Genomic DNA, 23,905 nt, shown 5'->3' on the forward strand with positions numbered 1-23,905 from the left:
ATGGTGCTTTGTTACAGCAGTCCTCAGAAACAATACAGCCTTAGAAAAGTAATAACAAAGTTTTGGTACTGGCAAGCATTACTGCTGAACAAATGCCTAAAAAGATGTGGAAGTGGCTTTGGAGAAGAAAAGGGTAAAGAAACTTTGTCAACATAAACAATACATATATAGTCATGAACAGAATGTTGCTAGACATATAAACTTTGTTAAAGTTGCTTTCAGCAAGGTATCAGATAGAAACGAAGAACACAGGGGCACCTGGGTGGCTCAGTCAGTTGAGCGTCCGACTTCGACTCAGGTCATGATCTCATGGTTTGTGGGTTCAAGCCCTGGGTCGGGCTCTGTGCTGACAGCTCAGAGCCTAGAGCCTGCTTCGGATTTGATGTCTCCTCTCTCTGCGCCTCCCCCACTTGTGCTCTGTATCTCAAAAATAAATAAATGTGAAAAAAAGAAAAGAAAAAGAAACGAGGAACACAGTATTGGACGCTGGAGGAAAGGCGATCTCTTGATCTCTGTTATGCAGTGGCAGAAATGTGTTCTTCTGTTGGGCGGCAGGTAAAGCTTGTAAGTGATGAGCTTGAATATGTAGCTGAGGATGTTTCCAAGGAAAGCATGAAAGGTGGATCTTGTTTTTTTGCTGTTTATTGTAAGATTGAAGAGGGAAGAAACAAAATGATGAAGGAACTGCTAAGCAAAAACAAACATGTCAGCCTATCCACCTAAGTGTGCTCTAGAGACCAGGCCAATGGTTTGTTAGGACAAACATCTGCTAAGGAGATTCAGCATGTGAATTACAGATCAACTCAACCATCTCAGAAGAAGCCTGGACTAGAGATAGAGATGTCGTTACCCTGGAAAGAAGTGTGGAGGACCTTTCTGTCTGATGGCTTGGGCAGCCATGAACTGCACAGAGAGCCAACACAGTTTTTGAGATTTTTATACCAGCAAAAATGTTGCTACCGTGGACTTAAAGGAACAGAGACAGAATGAAATGAAAGAAGAATCACTCCAAGGAAAAAGTCAGAGTAAAGAAGATTGAGCCAATAGGATCTGCTCAGGCTGTTATAGTAGCCTTAACAAACTAATATACTGGGGATTCAGAAAGATGCTGTCATGTTTTATGTAAGATACACTAATTGAGGGATTAAACCAACAAGAAAACACATGCATATTAAAGTTTTCTAAATAACAAAAATGCAACAAAAATTGCTATCTATTCAACAGTATAAAAAATAATATACAAATTATTCCTTTAAATATGTTAAATTATTCCTTTAAAATTCTATTTGGGTTTATAGTACCTTGGAAGATGAGAAAAAGAAGAAAATGGTATCAATTTGTTGAACTACAAGATCACACTATGATGCAGCATAGTATGGTACTTAAAAATCTGGATTCAAACCCCACCATCATTAGCTGTGTAACCTTAATCAACTTATTGAACCTCTCTGTGCCTCAGTTTTCTCATCTGAAAAACTGGCATAAAAATTTTCACTAACCCAAGGGGCTGATAAAAAGACTAAACTTTTCGTACTTGTAAGGGGTGCTTGATCGCGGGTCGGTGAGATCATGAAGTTCCCATGCCAGAAACTAGGGAGCTGCGTGAAGCCATTTCTACCTCTCCCACACACGTGCCTGTGCACCACAATGATCCACCCCAATAAGCTAAGCAGCGCTGCCTAGTGGAGGACAGAGCCGTTACACCAAACCCGTCCAACTGTGCCCTCTAAGCATATCCCCTAGAAAACCAGCACAGGTCACTCCACCTGCTTAAACTTTTCATACTTGTAAAACAGTTACTCAGACTGCAATAAATGTTCTATCAGTGCCTTTTTTTAAAAAAAAATAGGATGGGGCACCTGGATGGCTCAGTCGGTTAAGCATCCAACTTCAGCTCAGGTCATGATCTCGCAGTTCATGAGTTCAAATCCCACATCGGGCTCTCTGCTGACAGCTTGGAGCCTGGAGCCTGCTTTGGATTCTCTGTCTCCCTCTATCTCTGCCTTTACCCTGTCACACTCTCTTTCTTTCTCAAAAAAAATTTTTAATAGGATAAACCTTACAAAAATAGCCTACTACTGGTCTGACCACAAGAAAATAGGGGTTCGTAGTATTATTAAATCTGGCCTTACTGGGAAAGTTGAATCAATTGAGGAAGTAAGACTCAGGTTACCATGTCTAACAAATAGCCCTAGGAGTCAATAAGAACTGTGTAGTGGTTTTGAAGAATCAAGAGCAATCATGGACTTCTGGTTTACTGAGAGATACTATAAGAAAACTGAGTCCTTCTCATGGGTGGAACCAGTGCTGTGCACATCCAGCTCCTGGTTGGGACATATGTTGCAGTCATCTAAACTCCTTGCCTTCCATTTTCAAGTAATCACTAAAACTGAAGGCCCAGAAGTCCGGCATTTATGAGGGGAAATGCCATGACATAAACTTATCCTGCAAGATGCCAAAAGTAGGAAACTGTAAGGTGGGATTAGATGGGGGTGGGGGTTGAATTCATGTGACTTCTCCCCTATAACCAAAATGAAGGGGAGAGTTTCTTCTCAATATAAGATCTCAGCATTTGCAACTATATGAACAGAACTAGAGGGTATTATGCTAAACGAAATTAGTCAGAAAAAGACAAATATCATATGACTTCACTCATATAAGGAATTTAAGATTCAAAACAGATGAACATAACGGAAGGGAAGCAAAAATAATATAAAAACAGGGAGGAGGACAAAACTTGAGACTCTTAAAGATAGAAAACAAACAGAGGGTAGCTTGAGAGGTTGTGGTAGGGGGGATGGACTAAATGGGTAAGGGGCATTAAGGAATCTAATCCTGAAATCATTATTGCACTATATGCTAACTTGGATGTAAATTTAAAACCTAATTAATTAATTTTAAAAAAACAGCTCGCTATTAGCTGCCTCCATGTATGTAGTTTTGAGAGACATAAGATAATATCCACTTGAATCTCAGGATTATAAAGAGTAACTTCCAATAAAAAAAGGGAAATGTCCTCTTCTTTCTCACATACAATATTCCAATGAATGTTAACTACAGAACATACAGAACAGAAAGAATATACAGAACAGATAGAAAATTTTAAATTTAAAGAGAATTACTCTCTTTCCCAGAAATTATTAATTTTCCTTGGGCTGCCTCTGAGGCTCAGGCGGTTACACATCTGACTTTATTTCAGCTCAGGTCATGATCTCATGGTTCATGAGATCAAGTCCTGCATTGAGCTCTGTGCTAACAGTGAGGAGCCCAATTGGGATATATTCTCTGTCTCTCTCTCTCTCTCTCTCTCTCTCTCTCTCTCTCTCTCTCACTGCTCCTTCCTCACTTGTGTGTGGGAGCTCTCTCTCTCAAAATAACTAAATAAGCATAAAAAAGAAATTATTAATTTCCCAACAATTATGAAAAGGGCCCAATACATAGGATGAAACAGATTTACTGATTTAAGACAATCAAAGAGTGGGGAGGAGGCAATAATAGCAACTCTTGTCTCAAAGATTTAGAATTGTCAAAATAAAGCACATATTGTCATTTTCTGCTGACACCAGAGTTGTTAGTGTGTCTAAACCTAAGAACACTGTCCTTTGTAATAAGAATACTAACATGTGAGGGAGCTATTTCTGTGGAGAGAGGACTGAGAAAAGTAAAGGTAGAGAGTGTGGCACACCACAATCATGAAAGAAAAGCACTCCCCCCAAAAGTAGCTGGAGAGAAAGATAGAGAAAGAGTGAAAACACAGGGAATGAACAAGAAATCTGTTCCCCAAAACCACTGATGGGAAGAAAGAGAGGGTTTCAATATCACAAGTATGCTATAAACAGTGTAGCACAGAGTCTGAAGTTTTGGAGTTCAGTGCCTGGAGGTGCTCTGGTGAGGAAGAAGGGTGAATCCCCAGGACCAGGCAGTGGGGTCTGAGAGGTCCATGTGCCACATGGGGAGAAGTGGTTCCCCTGCTTGGAGTACATTTGGTAGAGGCCCTAAGGCCTCCCTACAGAAAAAGGTCCCAGGCGACCCTGGAGAGCAGCCATGTTTGCTGGTACTGGGACAAAGATAGCAGAGTGCAGTGAAGCCTGGCACTGTGTGTTGTGGTTTGCCATAATCTCTGAACCTCTTCTACTGCCCAATCCACGAATGTTTTCTGGAGTAAGCCAGCACCTGCCATTGCTCAGCAAGACCCGCTCCCAGAGAGTCGGTGTGGGTCCAAGCCACAGGGGTCTACAAGGCGAAGGGTTGTGAAACACAACCCCATTTGAGATAAAACTCTGGAGGGAGGAGCTGCCTTGCAGGTGGACAGCTTGAACATGGACAGGGTAGAGGGGGGAGTAGACAGAAGCCCAAGACAAAGGAGGGGTGCTTGATTGATAATCAGTGAGAGAGTCAAATTCCTGTGCCACAGACTAGGGACCTGGATGAAGCCATTTCCACCTCTCCCGTGCATGATCCAAGATAATAAGCAGAGCCACCTAGTGGAGAACAGAGCCATTACACCAAGCCCCACCCCAACTGCTCTCTCCAAGCACATCCCCTTTGAAGACCAGCACAAGTCACTCCACCTGCTTACTGTACAAGACTTTAGAGTGCCTCACAATTTCAGTTCTAGGAGAAACTGGATATAACTTTATTCGGGACTCATTCTGTTTGCTAATTTCTTTTCATTCCTTCTTTTGTGCTTAAATTGTTTTCTTTTCCTTTCTTCCTTTTCTTTCTCATTCTTGGATACAGAAAGAGAAAAATTTACTTTTACTTTTTACTTATTTTTTTATTTTTTAATTTTTTTATTCTATTTCATTTTCCTTATTTCATTTTATTCTATTTTATTACATAAAATTTTTTGAATTTTTAAAAAAAATTTTACCTTTTTTCTATTCTTTCCCTTTTTTCTCTAGTGTATCAAGCTTCTTTCAACAAACAGACCAAAACACACCTAGAACTTAGATTCCTTTATTTGCTTTTTTGTTTTGTTTTTAATTCTTATTTTTTACTTTATTATTTTTTTTCTTCCTCCAAAATGACAAAATGAAGGAATTCACCCCAAGAAACAACAGGAAAAATAACAGCCAGGGGATTAATCAATACAGATATAAGTACGATGTCTAAACTAGAAGTTAGAACCACAATAATAAGAATACTAGCTGAAAAGGAAAAGAGCATAGAATCCCTTTCTGTGGAGATAAAGAAATAAAATCTAGTCAGGATGAAGTTAAAAATGCTATAATCGAGATGCAATCTGAAATATATGCCACGACAGCCAGAAAGATGAAGCAGAACAGTAAATCAGCGATTTAAAGATAAAATTATGGAGAATAACGAGCAGGAAAAAAAGGGGAGGGGGGAACAAAGGCAAAAGATAACAATAGTTTTAGAGAACTCAGTGACTTATTCAAAAGGAATAACATCCAAATCATAAGAGATGAAGATGTAAAGGGGCAAAAGACTGATGTGAGCAAATTATACCAGAAAACTTTCCTAAACTGGGGAAGGACAGACATCAAAATTCATGGAGCACAGAGAACTCCCATTAGATTCAACAAAAACCAACCATCAGCAAGGCATATCATAGTCAAATTCACAAAATACACAGACAAGGAAAGAATTATGAAAGCAGCAAGGGAAAAAATGTCTTTAACCTATAAGGGAAAACGGATCAGGTTTGCAGCAGACCTATCCACAGAAACTTGGCAGGCCAGAAAAGAATGGCAGGATATATTCAACATGCTGAATCAGAAAAATATGAAGACAAGAATTCTTTATCCAACATGCCTGTCATTTAAAATAGAATAGATAATGAGTTTCCCAAATAAAAACTAATGGAGTTTGTGACCACTTAACCAGCCCTGCAAGGAATTTGAAGGGGAACGCTTTGAGTGGAGAAAAGACAAAACAAAACAAAAAACACCAGAAGCAACAATGAGTAGAAAGGACCAGAGAACATCAGAAACACCAATTCAACAGGCAACACAATGACATTAATTCATATCTTTCAGTACTCACGCTAAATGTCAACAGACAAAATGTTCCAATCAAAAGACACAGGGTATCAGAATATATAAAAATACAAAACAAATCTATATGTTGCTTACAAGACTCACTTTAGACCTAAAGACACATGCAGATTGAAAGTAAGGGGATAGAGGGGCACCTGGGTGGCTCAGTTGGTTAGCCATCTGACTTCAGCCCAGGTCATGATCTCACAACTGTGAGTTCAAGCCCCACATCAGGCTTTGAGCTGACAGCTCAGAGACTGGAGTCTGCTTTGAATTCTCTCTCTCTCTCTCTCTCTCTCTCTCTCTCTCTCTCTCTCTGCCCCTTCTGTGCTCATGCTCTGTCTCTCCCAAAAATAAACATTAAGAAAGGAAGAAAGGAAGAAAGGAAGAAAGGAAGAAAGGAAGAAAGAAAGAAAGAAAGAAAGAAAGAAAGAAGAAGAAAGGGAAGAGAGAACAAGTTATCATGTTAATGGTCGTCAAAAGAAAGCTGGTGTAGCCATACTTATACCAGACAATCTAGATTTTAAAATAAAGACTGTAACAAGACATGAAGAAGGGCATTATATCATAACTAAGGGGTCTTTCCACCAGGAAGATCAATAATTGCAAATATTTATGCCCCCAACATGAAGGCACCCAAATACATATATAGATTAATAACAAACATGAAGAAACTCATTGATAACAATACGATAATAGGAGGGGACTTCAACATCCACTAAAAGCAATGGACAGATTATCTAAGCAGAAAATCAATAAGAAAAAATTGGCTCCAAATGACACAGTGGACCAGATGGACTTAACAGATCTATTCAGAACATTTCATTGAAAAGCAGCAGAATACACATTCTTTTCAAGTATACATGGAACATTCTCCAGAACAGATCACATACTGGATCACAAATCAGCCCTCAACAAGAACAAAAAGATCGAGATCATACCTTGCATATTTTCAAACCACAACGCTATGAAACTCAAAATAAACCACATGAAAAAAATTGGAAAGACAATGAATACTTGGAGATTAAAGAACATCCTACTAAGGAATGAATGGGTTAAACAAGAAATTAAAGAAGAAATTAAAAAGTACATGGAAGCCAATGAAAATGAATATACGGCATCCCAAAAGCTCTGGGAGGCAGCAAAGGTGGTCATAAGAAGGAAGTATATAGCAATCCAGGCCTTCCTAAAGAAGGAAGAAAGGTCTCAAATATACAAACTAACCTTACACCTAAAAGAGCTAGAAAAAGAACAGCAAATAAAGCCAAAAATCAGCAGAAAAAGGGAATTGATAAAGACTAGAGCAAAAATCAATGGTATTGAAATAAAAAACAAAAACAAAAAACAAAAAAAATACACCGTATCAATGAAACCAGGAGCTGGTTCTTTGGAAGAATTAACAAAATTGATACACCCCCAGCCAGACTAATCCAAAAGTAAAAGGAAGGACACAAATAAATAAAATTATGAATGAAAGAGAAGACATCACAACCAACAACACAGAGATATAAACAATAATAAGAGAATATTATGAGCAATCATACACCAACAAATTGGGCAATCTGGAAGACATGGAAAAATTCCTGGAAACATATACACTACCAAAACTGAAACAGGAAGAAATAGAAAATTTGAACAGACCCATAACCAGTAAAGAAATTGAATCAGCAACGAAAAATCTTCCAACAAACAAGAGTCCAGGGCCAGATGATTTTCCAGGGGAATACTACAAAACATTTAAAGAAGAGCTAACAGCTATTCTTTTCAAGCTGTTTCAAAAAATAAAAATGGAAAGAAAACTTCCAAATTCATTCTACAAGGCCAGCATTACTTGATTCCAAAGCCAAACAAAGACCCCACTAAAAACGAGAACTACAGACCAACTTCCCTGATGAACATGGATGCAAAAATTCTCAACAAGATACTAGCCAACCAGATCCAACAATACATTAAAAGAATTATTCACAGGGGGAGGAGCCAAGATGGCAGAACAGCAAGGAAGTTTTTTTGTGTGTGTTTCACATCCATAAAATACAGCCAGATCAACACTAAACCATCCTGCACACCTAGAAAACTGGTTTCAGGATTAACACAACAATCTGCACAACCTGAACCACAGAACTCAGCAGGTACACTGCACAGAGAGGTGAACTGGGGGAGAGAGTTGTAGAGGACAGGGAACTGTTTTTGCTTGCAGAGAGAGGACAGAGATGGGGGGAGGGAGAATATGGGAAAAGCACCCCCCCAAAAAAAATGCTGGAGAGAAAGTGGAAAAGTGGAGACAGCTACAGGGACTGGACTAAAAAGGGAGAAGGAAGAAAGGAGAGGGTTTAAATTCCACTAAGACTCTATAAACAGAGGAGGCACAGAGTCTGAATCTCTGCAGCTCAATACATGACAGTGCTCTGGTGAGAAGAGTGAATCCACAAGAGCAGAGTGAAGTCCAGGGGTCTTCAGGCCACATGGGAAGAGGTGGTTCCCCTGTTGGGAGAACATCTGGCAGAGGTTGTGTGCCCCCCTCCCCAGACAAAGGCCCCCATGGACCTGAGAGAACAACCACATTCGCTGATGCCAAAACAAGATTGTTGGGGGGTGAAACCTGGAATCAGATGTGTATTGTGATTTTCCATAATTCCTGAAACACTGCTGCTACATGATTGCATGAACTTTTTCTGGGGTGAGTTGGCACCCAGCCGCAGTCTTTGGGCATCAGCAGTAGCACAGTCCCACAAATGTGCCAGCTGCACCCAACCATTGCTCAGTGAGACCCTCCCGAAGAGGGACATAATGGGTTAAACCCACAGTTCCTCAGAAATAAGGAGTCAGGAAAAACAGCTGCATCTGAGATAAAACTCAGGAAGGAGGTGCTGCCTGGGGCTTGGTCACGGGCAGTGTAACACCGGGGAGTGGATGGAAGCTGAAGACAAAGGATAGGTGCACAATTGCTGATCGGGGAGAAGAGAGTTCCGAAACTAGAGACTGGGTAGCTGGGTGACGCCATTTTCACCACTCTTGTGCATGTGCATACACACCTAAAGCACCACAACAATCCACCCCAAGTAAGGTAAACAGCACCATCTAGTGGAGAATGGAGCCATTACACTAAGCCCCACACAACTGGGCCTACCTTACTCTTCAGGAACACAAATCTCCTACCTGCTTAGTGGTTAGTGCTATAAATTACTTCATAGTTTGACTTCCAGGGGAAAATGAACTAATTTCAATCATATTTCAGTCCTTTCGCTGGTCCATCTATTCAATTTCTTTTTCTGTATTTTTTATTTCTTTTTTGTGTGTGAATATAGAAAGACAAAAAATTGATTTATATTTTCAATTTTTATTAAAAATATTTTTCTTTAATTTTTTCTACTACATTTTTTACTTTTGTGTAAATTTTTTCAAACTCTATTATTTACATCATTTCATTTAATTTCAGTGTATTCATTTTTTCAAATTTTCAAACAATTTCCTTTTTTTTCTTTCCCGTTTTTTCTCTAATATATCAAGCCCCTTTCAACACCCAGACCAAAACACAGCTAGGATCAAGCATCATTTATTTAATTTTTGTGTGTATCTGTGTTGTTTTTAATTTTTAATTTGTTTATTTTAACTATTTTAATTTTAATTTTTTTTACCTTGTTAATTCATTTTCTCCCTTCAAAATGACGAAATGAAGGAATTCACCTCAAAAGAAAGAGCAGGAAAAAATGACAGCCAGGGACATAACCAACACAGATACAAGCAAGCTGTCTGAACCAGAATTTAGAATCACGATAATAAGAATACTAACTGGAGTCAAAAATAGATTAGGATCCCTTTCTATGCAGATAAAAGAAATAAAAACTAGTCAGGATGAAGTAAAAAATGCTATAACTGAGCTTCAATCTCAAATGGATGACACAGCAGCAAGAATGGTGAGGCAGAGCAGAGAATCAGCGATATAGAGGACAAACTTATGGAGAATAATGAAGCAGAAAAAAAAAAGAGGGAGATTAAGGCAAAAGAAAGCGATTTAAGAATTAGAGAAATTGGTGACTCATTAAAAAGGAACAACATCAGAATCATAGGGGTCCCAGAAGATGAAGAGAGAGAAAAAGGGGTAGAAGGGTTATGTGAGCAAATCATAGCAGAAAACTTTCCTAACCTAGGGAAAGACACAAACATCAAAATCCAGGAAGCACAAAGGACTCCCATTAGATTCAACAAAAACCAACCATCAACAAGACATATCATGGTCAAATTCACAAAATATTCAGGCAAGGAAAGAATCATGAAACCAGCAAGGGAAAAAAGTCCTTAACTTACAAGGAAAGATCAGTTGCAGCAGACCTATCCACAGAAACTTGGCAGGCCAGAAAGGAGTGGCAGGATATAGTCAATGTGCTGAATCAGAAAAATATGAAGCCAAAAATTGTTTATCCAGCAAAGCTGTCATTCAAATAGAAAGAGAGATTAAAAGTTCCCCAGACAAACAAACATTAAAGGAGTTCATGACCACTAAACCATCCTGCAAGAAGCAACAAAGACTACAAAGGACCAGAGGACACCACCAGAAACTCCAACTCTACAAGCAATAAAATGGCAATAAATTAATATCTCTCAGTACTCACTCTAAATGTCAATGGACTAAATGCTCCAATCAAAAGACAAAGGGTAACATAATGGATAAGGAAACAAGATCCATCTATATGCTGTTTACAAGAGACCCACTTTAGACCTAAAAACAACTTCAGATTGAAAGTAAGGGAATGAAGAACCATCTATTATGCTAATTGTCTACAAAAGAAAACCTGAGTGTCCATACTTATATCAGACAATCTAGACTTTAAAATAAAGATTCTAACAAGAGATGAAGAAGGGCATTATATCACAATTAAGGGGTGAATCCACCAAGAAGACCTAACAATTGTAAACATTTATGTTCCAAATGTGATAGCACCAAAATATATACATCAGTTAACCAAAAACATAAAGAAACTCAAACTCATTGATAATAATACCGTACTAGTAGGGGACTTCAACACCCCACTTATAACAATGGACAGATCATCTAATCAGAAAATCAACTAAGAAACAATGGATTTGAATGACACACTGGACCAGATGGACTTAACAGATATATTCAGAACATTTCATCCTAAAGCAGTGGAATATACATTCTTCTCCAGTGCATATGGAACATTCTCCAGAACAGACCACATACTGGGACCCAAATCAGCCCTCAACAAGTACAAAATGATCGAGATCATACCATGCATATTTTCATAGCACAATGCTATGAAACTCAAAATCAACCACAAGAAAAAATTTGAAAAGGCAACAAATATTGGAGACTAAAGAAAGTCCTACTAAAAATGAATGTGCTAACCAAGAAGTTAAAGAGGAAATTAAAAAGTACATGGAAGCCAATGAAAATGATAACATCACAGCCAAAAACCTCTGGGATGCAGCAAAGGTAGTCATAAGAGGAAAGTATATAGCAATCTAGGTCTTCCTAAAGAGGGAAGAAAGATCTCAGATACACAACCTAAACTTGCACCTTAAAGAGCTGGAAAAAGAACAGCAAATAAAACCCCAAACCATCAGAAGACAAGAAATAATAAAGATCAGAGCAGAAATCAATGCAATCGAAACCAAAAAAACAGTAGAACAGATCAATGAAACCAGGAGCTGGTTCTTTGAAAGAATTAACAAAATTGATAAACCACTAGTCAGTTTTATATAAAAAAAAAATGGACCCAAATAAATAAAATCACAAATGAAAAAGGAGCGATCACAACACAACAGAAATAAAAACAAGAATAAGAGAATATTATGAGGAATTATAGGCCGATAAAGTGGGCAATCTGGAAGAAATGGACAACTTCCTAGAAACATGTACATTACCTAAACTGAAATAGGAAGAAATAGAAAATTTGAACGGACCCATAACCAGTAAAGAAATCGAATTAGTAATCTCCCAAAAACAAGAGTCCAGGGTCAGATGGCTTTCCAGGGGAATTCTATCAAACATTTAAGGAAGAGTTAATACCTATTCTCTTGAAGGTGTTCCACAAAAATTGAAATGGAAGGAAAACTTCCAAACTCTTTCTATGAAGCCAGCATTACCCTGATTCCAAAACCAGACAAAGACCCCACTAAAAAGGAGAATTATAGACCAATTTCCATGATGAACATGGATGCAAAAATCCTCAACATTTCCCAACCGGATCCAGCAATATATTTAAAAAATTATTCACCATGACTAAGTGGGATTTATACCTGGGATGCAGGGCAGGTTCAATATCCACAAAACAATCAATGTGATTCATCACATCAATAAAAAAAGGACAAGAACCATATGATCCTCTCAATAGATGCAGAGAAAGCATTTGACAAAATACAACATCGTTTGTTGATAAAAACCCTCAAGAAAATAGGGATAGAAGGAACTCACCTCAAGATCATAAAGGCCATATATGAAAGACCCACCACTAATACCATTCTCAATGGGGAAAAACTGAGAGATTTCCTCCTAAGGTCAGAAACACAACAAGGATGTCCACTCTCACCACTGCTATTCAACATACTGTTGGAAGTCCTAGCCTCAGCAATCAGACAAGAAAAAGAAATAAAAAGCATCCAAATTGGCAAGGAGTAAGTCAAACTTTCACTCTCCACAGACGACATGATACTCTGTGTGGAAAACCCAAAAGAACCCACCAAAAAACTGCTAGAACTAATACATAAATTCAGCAAAGTCACAGGATATAAAAGCAATGTACAGAAATCTGTTGCATTTCTGTACACCAATAAAGTAACAGCAGAAAGAGAAATCAAGGAATTAATCCCATTCACAGTTGTACAAAAAACCATAAAATATTTAGGAATAAGCCTAACCAAAGAGATGAAAAAGCTTTACAATGAAAACTACACAAAGTTTATGAAAGAAATTGAAGACACAAAAAGTGGAAAAACATTCCATACTCATGGATTAGAAGAACAAATATTCTTAAAATGTCGATACTACCCAAAGCAATCTACATATTCAATGCAATACCTATCAAAATAACACCAGCTTCTTCACAGAGCTAGAACAAACAATTCTAAAATTTGTATGGAACTGAAAAGACCCCAAATAGCCAAAGCAATTCTGAAAAGGAAAACCAAAGCTGGAGGCATCATAATTCCAGATTTCAAGCTGTATTACAAAGCTATAATCATCAACACAGTATGGTACTGGCACAAGAACAGACACATAGGTCAATGGAACAGAATAGATAACCTAGAAATCAACCCACAAACGTATGGCCAACTAATCTTTGACAAAGCAGGAAATAATATCCAATGGAAAAAGTCTCTTCAGAAAATAGTGTTGGGAAAACTGGACAGCGACATGCAGAAGAATGAACCTGGACCACTTTCTTAAACCATACACAATAAACTCAAAGTGGATGAAAGACATAAACATAAGACAGGAAACCATCAAAATCCTAGAGAAGAAAACAGGCAACAACCTCTTTGACCTCAGCCACAGAAACTTTTTACTTGACATGTCTCCAGAAGTAAAGGGAAAAAATGCAAAAATAAACTATTGGGACCTCATCAAGATAAAAAGCTTCTGTACAGCAAATGAAACAATCAGCAGAACTAAAAGGCAACTGACAGAATGAAAGAAGATATTTGCAAATGACATATCAGATAAAGGGTTAGTATCCAAAATCCATGAAGAACTTATCAAACTCAGCACCCAAAAAACAAATAATCCAATGAAGAAATGGGCAAAAGACATGAATAGACACTTCTCCAAAGAAGACATCCAGATGGCCAACTGACACATGAAAAAATGCTCAACATCACTCATCATCAGGGAAAAACAAATCAAAACCACAATGAGATACTACTCACACCTTCCAGAATGGCTACAATTAACAACTCAGGCAACAACAGATGTTGGCAAGGATGCAGAGTTAACAGGAACCCTTTTACACTGTTGGTGGGGATGCAAACTGGTGCAGCCACCCTGGAAAACAGTATGGAGGTTCCTCAAAAAATTAAAAATAGAACTACCCAGTGACCCAGTAACTGCACTAATAGGTATTTATCTAAAGGATTTAGGAGGGCTGATTCAAAAGGGCACATGCACCACAATGTCTATAGCAGCACTATCAACAATAGCCAAAGTATGGAAAGAGCCCAAATGTTCATTGACTGATAAATGGAAAAAGAAGATGTGGAGTACAATGGAATATTACTCAGCAATCAAAAAGAATGAAATCTTGGCCATCTGCCACATTGTGAATGGAACTAGAGTGTATTATGCTAAGCGAAGTAAGTCAGTCAGGGGAAGACATATATAATATGATCACTCATGTGGAATTTAAGATACAAAACGTGAACATAAAGGAAGGGAAGAAAAACTAAGATAAAAATGGAGAGGAAAACAAACCATAAATGACTTGTAAATACAGAGAACAAACTGAAGGTTGCTGGTAGGGTGTTGGGTGGGGGAAAGGGCTAAAGGGGTGAAGGGCATTAAGGAGGACACTTGTTGAGATGAGCACTGTGTGTTATAGTAAGTGATGAATCACTAAATTCTATTCCTGAAATTACTATTATACTATATGTTAACTAACTTGGATTTAAATTAAAAAAAAATAGTAAGAATATTACATAAACGTGATATGATGTCCTTTCTCAGATCCATTACAAATTCAAGTTAATAATAGGGGTGCCTGTGTGGTTCAGTTGGTTGAGTATCTGACTCTTGAACTTGGCTCAGGTCTTAACCTCAGGGTCGTTAGTTCAGGCCCTGCATTGGGCTTTGTACTTAGCATGGAGCCTACTTTAAAAAAACAAAACAAAACAAAACAAAACAAAACTGCACACAATAAAAATGACTCAGTCCTTTTTTCCTCTTCCAGGGATGGCATCTATAGGCATTCAAAATGATCCAGAATTTGACATACCATTGTAGGCTGTCCTACACTACAGCCCTAACAAAACTAGGCTGTGCCAAACCCCCTGGTAATAGAATCATTTACCTTTATACCAAGAAGGTTGCAAAAGTACCAAAATCCATATGTGGCGTGTACCCAGACTGACTTCGAGGAGTTCATGCTGTGAGACCTAAGTCTTACGAGGTTGTCTAAAACGAAAAAACACATCAGCAGGGCATATGGTGGTTCCATGTGTGCTAAGGTGTTCATGACAGGATCAAGCATGCTTTCCTTATTGATGAGCAGAAAATGGTTGTGAAAGTGTTGAAGGCACAAGCACAGAGTCAGAAAGCTAAATAAAAAAATGAAGCATTTTGGACTAAAAAAAATCAAAATAACAAAAATGATTCATTTTAAAAACACAAGCAAATATATTAATTTATATTTCCTTCAGAAATTCAAATCAGTAATTGGAAAAGCTAGTTTTTTTTTCAATATATGAAATTTATTGTCAAATTGGTTTCCATACAACACCCAGTGCTCATCCCAAAAGGTGCCCTCCTCAATACCCATCACCCACCCTCCCCTCCCTCCCACCCCCCATCAACCCTCAGTTTGTTCTCAGTTTTTTAGGAGTCTCTTATGCTTTGGCTCTCTCCCACTCTAACCTCTTTTTTTTCCCCCCCTTCCCCTCCCCCATGGGTTTCTGTTAAGTTTCTCAGGATCCACATAAGAGTGAAAACATATGGTATCTGTCTTTCTCTGTATGGCTTATTTCACTTAGCATCACACTCTCCAGTTCCATCCATGTTGCTACAAAGGGCCATATTTCGTTCTTTCTCATTGCCATGTAGTACTCCATTGTGTATATAAACCACAATTTCTTTATCCATTCATCAGTTGATGCACATTTAGGCTCTTTCCATAATTTGGCTATTGTTGAGAGTGCTGCTATAAACATCGGGGTACAAGTGCCTCTATGCGTCAGTACTCCTGTATCCCTTGGGTAAATTCCTAGCAGTGCTATTGCTGGGTCATAGGGTAGGTCTATTTTTAATTTTCTGAGGAACCTCCACACTGTTTTCCGGAGTGGCTGCACCAGTTTGCATTCCCACCAACAGTGCAAGACGGTTCCCGTTTCTCCACATCCTCTCCAGCATCTATAGTCTCCTGATTTGTTCATTTTGGCCACTCTGACTGGCGTGAGGTGATATCTGAGTGTGGTTTTGATTTGTATTTCCCTGATAAGGAGCGACGTTGAGCATCTTTTCATGTGCCTGTTGGCCATCCGGATGTCTTCTTTAGAGAAGTATCTATTCATGTTTTCTGCCCATTTCTTCACTGGGTTATTTGTTTTTCGGGTGTGGAGTTTGGTGAGCTCTTTATAGATTTTGGATACTAGCCCGAAAAGCTAGTTTTTAACACCTTATTTTTTATACCAAAATCTAGCCCTCCCCAAAATAAATTATTATTCTTGAAGGTTATCAGTTAATTATCTCCAAGGTACAACAAAATTTCCATTTCAGATCAGAAATTCAGTAACCTCCACTTCCTATCCAACAGACAGCAAAAATGTCTTACATCTCCAAGTATATAAGGTATGAAAATACGGGAGTGTACATAAAATGTAGAAATGCCACATGTTCAATGGAATCACTGTTATTCGCTTTGAGAGAGCCCAAAAGTTTGCATGTTACAAGCTATCCCTTGAAAGAGTATTTCATAAAGAACAAAGAGAACAGAGGTATTTTCCATTTCATTGTTTTCTAACAACCCATGTTTTTTAGCTATGACAGTAAGAATTAAGAAAAATGTATCATTAACATAATTAGGCAAAATTATTCTTTATTCCTACATTAAGCAACAAAGACATTGCTCAGCATTAAGCATAGCAACCTCTTATTTAACCAAAAATGTGACTGATAGTGATAAGTAATTAAGGCCCAAATCAATAACTAGACCTGAAATGTAATTTTATTCTAAATTATCAAACTACCTTTTATTGTAACAGATAATTTAATGCTCAGTAAATTCAGATACTTCATTGAAAAATATGTTTAGACAATTCCAGGGGTAGAGCACCAACAGAAATCTTAACTACAGAATGTGGGTATTAAATTGGCAAGGCTGTAATAAGTCCTTCTTTACCCTGTTTTTGACCAGCTGATCTACAATCTACCAGGTTTGCAACTCTTTCATCCCTTCCTATTCTTAAATCCTTTATCCATTTTTAACTCAGTTATAACCAAACCCTAAACACTCTTCTTTCTTTACACATGTAAATAATAACCTGCTGGAAAATTTGTTAGCATTAAAACAAGTTACGTTATTAGTAATCCACTAATACTCCTGAATCTCCATCTTTAGCTCACATCTACTTAAACATCCACCCACTCAATATAAATGGAATAACTTTCCTGCATCATCCCAAACTTACAGAAGAAAAAGGCCTAGCTCTTTGGGAAATTGCCACACAGTTAACTCATTAACTGTGTTATCAGTTAACTCATTAACTGTGTTACCAGTTAACTGTGTTAATATGATTCCCAATATGTTCTCTGCTACATTTACACCTAGTTATTGCTGACTATGAATGACGCATGATATTTTGCAAAATGAACTCAGATTTACAGGTTAAAATTTCTGATCAATTACTTCCAGCAATATATTCCAATGGAGAAGCTACACATTTTTATGAAATTTAATCATTTTAATGGAAATGTGCCCTCATCTAAAAAGTTGTTAAGAAACATTAAACAAACAAATGTTAAACAAAGACAATTTTAGGAAACAGATGCATTATGCAGTTAGTGAAGCCAGCATTTATTGAAAGGCTATTGTTCTATTTGTAGAAGTATAGAACCTATTAAGATTCTACAAAAATTGCTGAAGGAGCTTTTGCTCTTTACATGTTCACCAGATACAAACAATGCATGGAAGTATTTAATATGCTACCAACTTCAGGGTGCACACTTCCCTTTGAATTAGTATTTTTGTATTCTTTTGGTAAATACCAAGTACTGACATTGCTGGATTGAAGGGAAGTTGTATTTCTAACTTTTTGAGGAACCTCCATACTATTCCCATAGTGGCTGCACCCCAGTTTTCATTCCCACCAAGAATGCAAGAGGGTTCCCCCTTCTCCACATCCATGCCATCACCTGTTGTTTCTTGTATTGTTGATTTTAGTCATTCTGACAAGTGTGGGGTGATAGCTCATTGCAGTTTTTAATGTGCATTTCCCTGATGATCAGTGATGTTGAGCATCTTTTCATGTGTTTATTGGCCATGTATATGTCTTCTTTGGAAAAGTGTCTATTCATGTCTTCTGCCCATTTCTTAACTGGACTATTTGTTTTTTGGTTATTGAGTTTGAGCTCTTTATATATTTTTAATACTAACCCTTTATCAGATATGTCATTTGCAAATATCTTCTCCCATTCTGTATGTTTCCTTCTAGTATTGCTGATTGTTTCTTTTGCTGTACAGAAGTTTTTATCTTAATGAGGTCCCAATAGTTGATTTTTGCTTTTGTTTCCCTTGCCTTAGGAGACATATATAGAAAGATGTTACAGCTGATATCAGAGAAATCTCTACCTGTGCTCCCCTCTAGAATTTTTATGGTTTCAGGTCTCACATCTAGGTATTTAATCCATTTTGAGTTTATAGCAGAAGCATCTACAATAGCCAAATTATGGAAACAGCCCCAATAGTCCATGGATGAATGGATAAAGAACATGTAGTGTGTGTGTGTGTGTGTGTGTGTGTGTGTGTGTGTGTGTGTGATATATATCTAAAAGCCATCAAAAAGAACAAAATCATGCCATTTGCAAAGACATGGATGGAGCTAGAGAGTATTATGCTAAGTGAATAAGTCAGTCAGAGAAAGACAAATATCATATGATTTAATTCATATGTGGAATTTAAGAAAACAAATGAACAAAGTGGGGGGAGAAAGAAAAACCAAAAAAACACACACCCTTAACTATAAAGAAAAAACTGATGGTTAACAGGGGGGAGGTGAGTGAGGGGATGGGTGAAATCTGATTAAGGAGTGCATTTGTGATGAGCACCAGGTGTTTAATGGAAGTGTTGAATCACTATATTGTACACCTGAAACTAATATTACACTGCATGTTAACGAACTGGAATTTAAACCCTTTTTTTCTTCCTTTAAAGTTTATTACTTATTTTGAGAGAGAGTGCATGTGTGCATGTGTGTGTGTGTGTGTGTGTGTGTGTGTGTGTGTGTGTGTGTGCGCGCATGCATGCACATGCAAGCAAGAAAGGGAGAAAGAGAGAGGGAGAGAGAATCCCAAGCAGGCTTCACACTGTCAGCATGAAGCCTGACACGGGGCTCAATTCCACTAACCATGAAACGATGACCTGAGCCTAAATCAAGTCAGATGCTTAATGAACTGCACCACCCAGGTGTCCCTAAGAACTTTTTCTAAAAAAGTATTTAATACTGGGGTGCCTGGGTGACTCAGTCAGTTGAGTGTCGGACTCTGGCAGCATGGAGCCTGCTTGGGATTCTCTCTCTCTGACTCTCCCCTACTCATACTCTCTCTGGCTCTCAAAATATATAAATAAACATTTTTTAAAGTATCTAATGTGCTAATTAACTGTAAAAAATATAAAGAGATCTATTCATATTGAAACTCTTCACAATAAATTCCAAAAGATGAGTAGAATATTCTGCTTCTATAACACATTCATTCTCTTATAAAGTTTTCATTACCAGTCACAAATCTGAACCAAATTCCAGCCTCTTTGGCATACTCCAAACAGACCAGCATTTCTTTGTGGTCTCAAAAGAAAGTGTACATTAGAAAAAAGTAAAATTAGAATCAATGTAATGAATGTAAATGAATATAACATACATTATGCTAAGCTAAAGAAGTCAGACATTAAAAAGTCCATACTGGTTATTCTGGCAGAGCAATGAATATAATTATGTTGAATATGATTAGTAAGCAGTAGCCACACTGCTGTATATGCCTGCTGAAGCTTGACTGACTACAGTTCTGCTTATTAGCTGAGTAAAACCAAGTTGTCTTCTTCATATAAAAATGTTTTCCTAGCTCTCTCATAGGAGTTCAAAAATCAAAAAGTATTTAAATATACTTGATCAACTGAGCTCTTTAAATGTGACCATGATTGTGGTCTCCCTCTTTCCCCTGCAAAAAAAATAAATAAATAAAACAAAACAAAACAAAGTTGAAGTAAACTCAAAATGTTGTGATAAATCAAAGAAATTTTTTTACGTTTTAGTCTGTACTTAAATACTTGTATTTTACAGAATTGATTTTCCAAGATGGTAGAGCCATACGATTCTTCAAATAGCTTAAAAAAAGCTTAAAAATTTTGCAAGAAACTGATCTAATAGTAGAACAGAAAAATTCTCTGTTTCCTGCCACTTCATATATGGAATACACTATACACCCATCACTGTACACCCCAATGGACCCATTGTTTACATAATATCAATTATAATACTGATTTATTTCATCTGTATCCTTATTCAATCATTACTCATTTGTACATGTACTCTCTTATACAAGTAATTTGGGGAGAAAATTATTATAATTACCTGAACAATTTATAATAATTATTTTAATACAGGAAACAGAGTTTTAAAATATTTAGATCTAATTAAGGTAAAAAATAATATTTGAATATCACTTTGATTTCCTGGGTTGCATTTCATATAGTAATACCAGTCAAAGACAAATAACAGTCTTTCACCATAGTGTATGAAAAGTAAACAATATAATTACATTTACACTGACTGAGCAGGGGGGGAAGAAATATAATTTCTAAGATCAATATTAATCAAAGAAGTCAGTATACAAGAGTGCAAAGGCCCTTTCCTTTGTCCGTAAATCCATTAATGAAGGAAGGTCTGCAGGAAGCCTAACCATCCCTTGTTTTTCCCCCTCCCCCACCTACTCCCTTCCCCACCTCCACTCCCAATGACTATCTGCAGAACTCACAAAACCATGATTTTGTCAAGGTGCACAATATGCTTGAAAGCTCCAGGAGGTGGGGGAGGTCCCAGAATACCCCCCCAGAAAAAAATTTCTCCATGTTTTGTTCTCATAGATATATTTAAAAGTTCCCTTGGGGTGCCTGGGTGGCTCAGTGGGTTAAGCATCCAACTTTTGATGTCAGCTCAGGTCATGATCCCAGGATCATGATATGGAGCCTCAAGTCAGGCTCTGCTCTGAAGGTAGAGCCTGCTTAAGATTCTCTCTCTCTCTCTCTCTCTCTCTCTCTCTCTCTCTCTCTGCCCCCCTCCCACTCACACACTTATGATCTCTCTTTCAAATAAAAAAATAAAAATAAAAACCAAAAAGACCAAAAAGATATTTCACAGTCATAGTAAAAAAGTATGACACCAGAACCAAAATTCTTATTCTAATTTTAATGAATCATTATTGTGAATTGTTTCAGATACTTCTGCCTCCCTTCCATTCTATTCTACATATGAAAATATACGCTCTATTTATTGAGTTACCAAGAAATGCATTCTAGGTGCTCAGAGGATCAAATATATAAAATATTTAGAGATTGGGGTGCCTGGGTGGCTCAGTCAGTTAAGCCTCTGATTCTTGATTTTGGCTCAGGTCATGATCTCTCAGTTCGTGAGTTCAAGCCCAGCATCAGGCCCTTCGGACTGAGCCTGCTTAGAATTCTCTCTCTATCCCTCTCTCTCTATGCCCCTCCCCCACTCGCATGCATGCACTCTCTCTTTCTCTCTCTCTCTTTCTCTCTCTCTCTCTCTCTCTCAAAATAAACTTTTTTAAAAAATTAGATATTTTTTCAGTAAATAACCTGGTTTTTAACATATAAGGAAACAGAGGCTCAGAGAATTTAAATTAATTTGGCCAAAGTCACACAGCTAACAAGTTATACATCCTTTACCCGATTCAAACCTAAAACAATTTCCATACTCTTTACCCACTCTACTATGGAAATTCCAAAATCAAACCATTTTGAATTCATCTTAGTTTTTAATTTAAATGTAGGACATATTTTTCCATCTCAAAATTATTTTTCTATGTCACAAAACCAAACTGAAATTGTAGCTGAGAACAAATGTCTGGGTCTCATTATTTTTGCTTTTTATGCATGATATCATACTATGTTGACAGAGTTTATCCAGTCTAGCTAACAATTTTCCAAAGTACATTTCCTCCACTCCCTCTACTTCTAATAGGTTCAGATTAATTTCTTCTGAGTATTTTTAGGCTTCACCATGCCAAGATATGTCTCCCTTATAAAGTAAGGCAATTATAAAGCAATTTAAGGTATGGGACTAGAAACTTTATCTTTCTGACCCATGGGATTTCTGTTTAAACAGACAAAGAAAAACTATGCAAAAGAAGGGGAATGGATTCAAATAGCTTGCTCCAGGGGTCTCCAAAAGATTCTGTAGAAATTATTTTTAGAATTTCTGCTTCTCAACACTAACCTGAGGATCTGATAGAAAGGCTGTGGAAGTTCAGAGTTACAGATATTAAATAATCCACTCCTGCTGTGCCACGTAAAACACAGCATGAAATTGAACTCTTTAGCATTAAGGGACAGATGAAGTTATTTTGTTCTGAATTCATGCACTGCATTTCACATTTTTATGGATGATAAATTTGGGCGAGATCAGATTAAAAATAGGGCTCTATAGACTCTTAGGATCTAAGTGTTTTATGACTATAAATATTTGCTCATAAGAGTCTGTAAGACCATGTATCAGAGAAATGGCATGGAAGTATACAACATATAATCCTTCTCTATAATGCTTAGATATATTAACTTCCACTTTAGAGTCTATCAGATATTTCTTTCTACATGACTAAATGGACATAATTTGAAGTTAATCCTGCACCTGGAATGAACCCCAGAAAGTAAATCATCTCCTCCAATCACCACAATTCATGGATAAGAAACTAGGCCACAAAAATGCTAAGTGACTTACTGGATGTTGCAAGGATAGTGAATGAAAAAAAAGGTTCAACTGATGTGAGATTCATCCTACTTACCAGCCTCCCTCCCTGGGATTTTCAATTTCCCATTCACTGAGGAACCACAGAGTACATAGGAACTTGTTGAGTAATGCAAGGGGCTGGACAGAGAACCAGCCATTTTCCAGGGTTCACAAGAGAATGCTGGCCATGTTCAAAAACATCTCACTGATACGAAAGATGTTCACCTCTTCTCCACTTCTGGAGAAGAGAACTGGAGATTAAGGCAGCATCCCCTAACTTTCTTCCATCTTTTTTGCACAGTTCAAACACTAATATCAATGTAGGAAAATATTAATGAAGAAATATTGTTTTTCATAAAGAGGCAAAGGGAGGAGGAAATGAAAAAAATTAATAAAACAGCCGTGTATGCACAGTCCCCACAATAGAAGCTCTGAATAGTATATATTAAGGGTGCTCTTGCTTAGTAGAAACAAAAATAACCTGCTAACAGCTTTCAAATAAATTCTAGGTTACCATATTTTTAAATCCTATATGTCATACTGAATTTTGAATGTGAGTCTCAGGAAAAATAAAACCTTATTTATTTAACAGCCATGCCACAAACACTACCCACACTCAATGCACTCTGATCACATGTCTCTTGCCACCTAAAAAATTTCTGATACTACTTCTAAAATGGGAAACAACTTTATGAAAGCTAATTAGACAGAAAAATTAATGCCTTTGGAAGAAACACAATTTATTTCAGGCTTCCTAATGTGAACAATATGGTCAAAAATTTAACACTAAATATTAAAAGAAAAACAAATAATATTGTTGGAAATAAGATATTTTAAATTATAAAATTAACTGACAACACATATTTGTTTCTCAGTACTCTTCCTTAGAAAACCACATAGTAGCACTATAAGTAAATAATGCAGCTTTTCAGATTCATTTTATCTGGCAATTCCTGTATTTCCACTCAAGTGTGAGAAAGTGTCTGGCACTGCTGATA

General features: G+C 37.3%; 1 protein-coding gene and 1 pseudogene across 25 annotated transcripts in view; one reads left to right on the top strand and one right to left on the bottom strand.

Moving 5' to 3' along the window:
* The window catches only part of KDM4C (lysine demethylase 4C), a 425,929-nt gene that overhangs the window by 197,879 nt on the left and 204,145 nt on the right, over window positions 1-23,905 (bottom strand). The gene's annotated exons all lie outside the window — the stretch shown is intronic.
* Window positions 14,734-16,743, top strand: LOC128312205 (60S ribosomal protein L34-like; annotated as a pseudogene).

This window comes from Acinonyx jubatus, chromosome D4 (genome assembly GCF_027475565.1).
Source record: "Acinonyx jubatus isolate Ajub_Pintada_27869175 chromosome D4, VMU_Ajub_asm_v1.0, whole genome shotgun sequence".
Lineage (NCBI taxonomy): Eukaryota > Metazoa > Chordata > Mammalia > Carnivora > Felidae > Acinonyx > Acinonyx jubatus.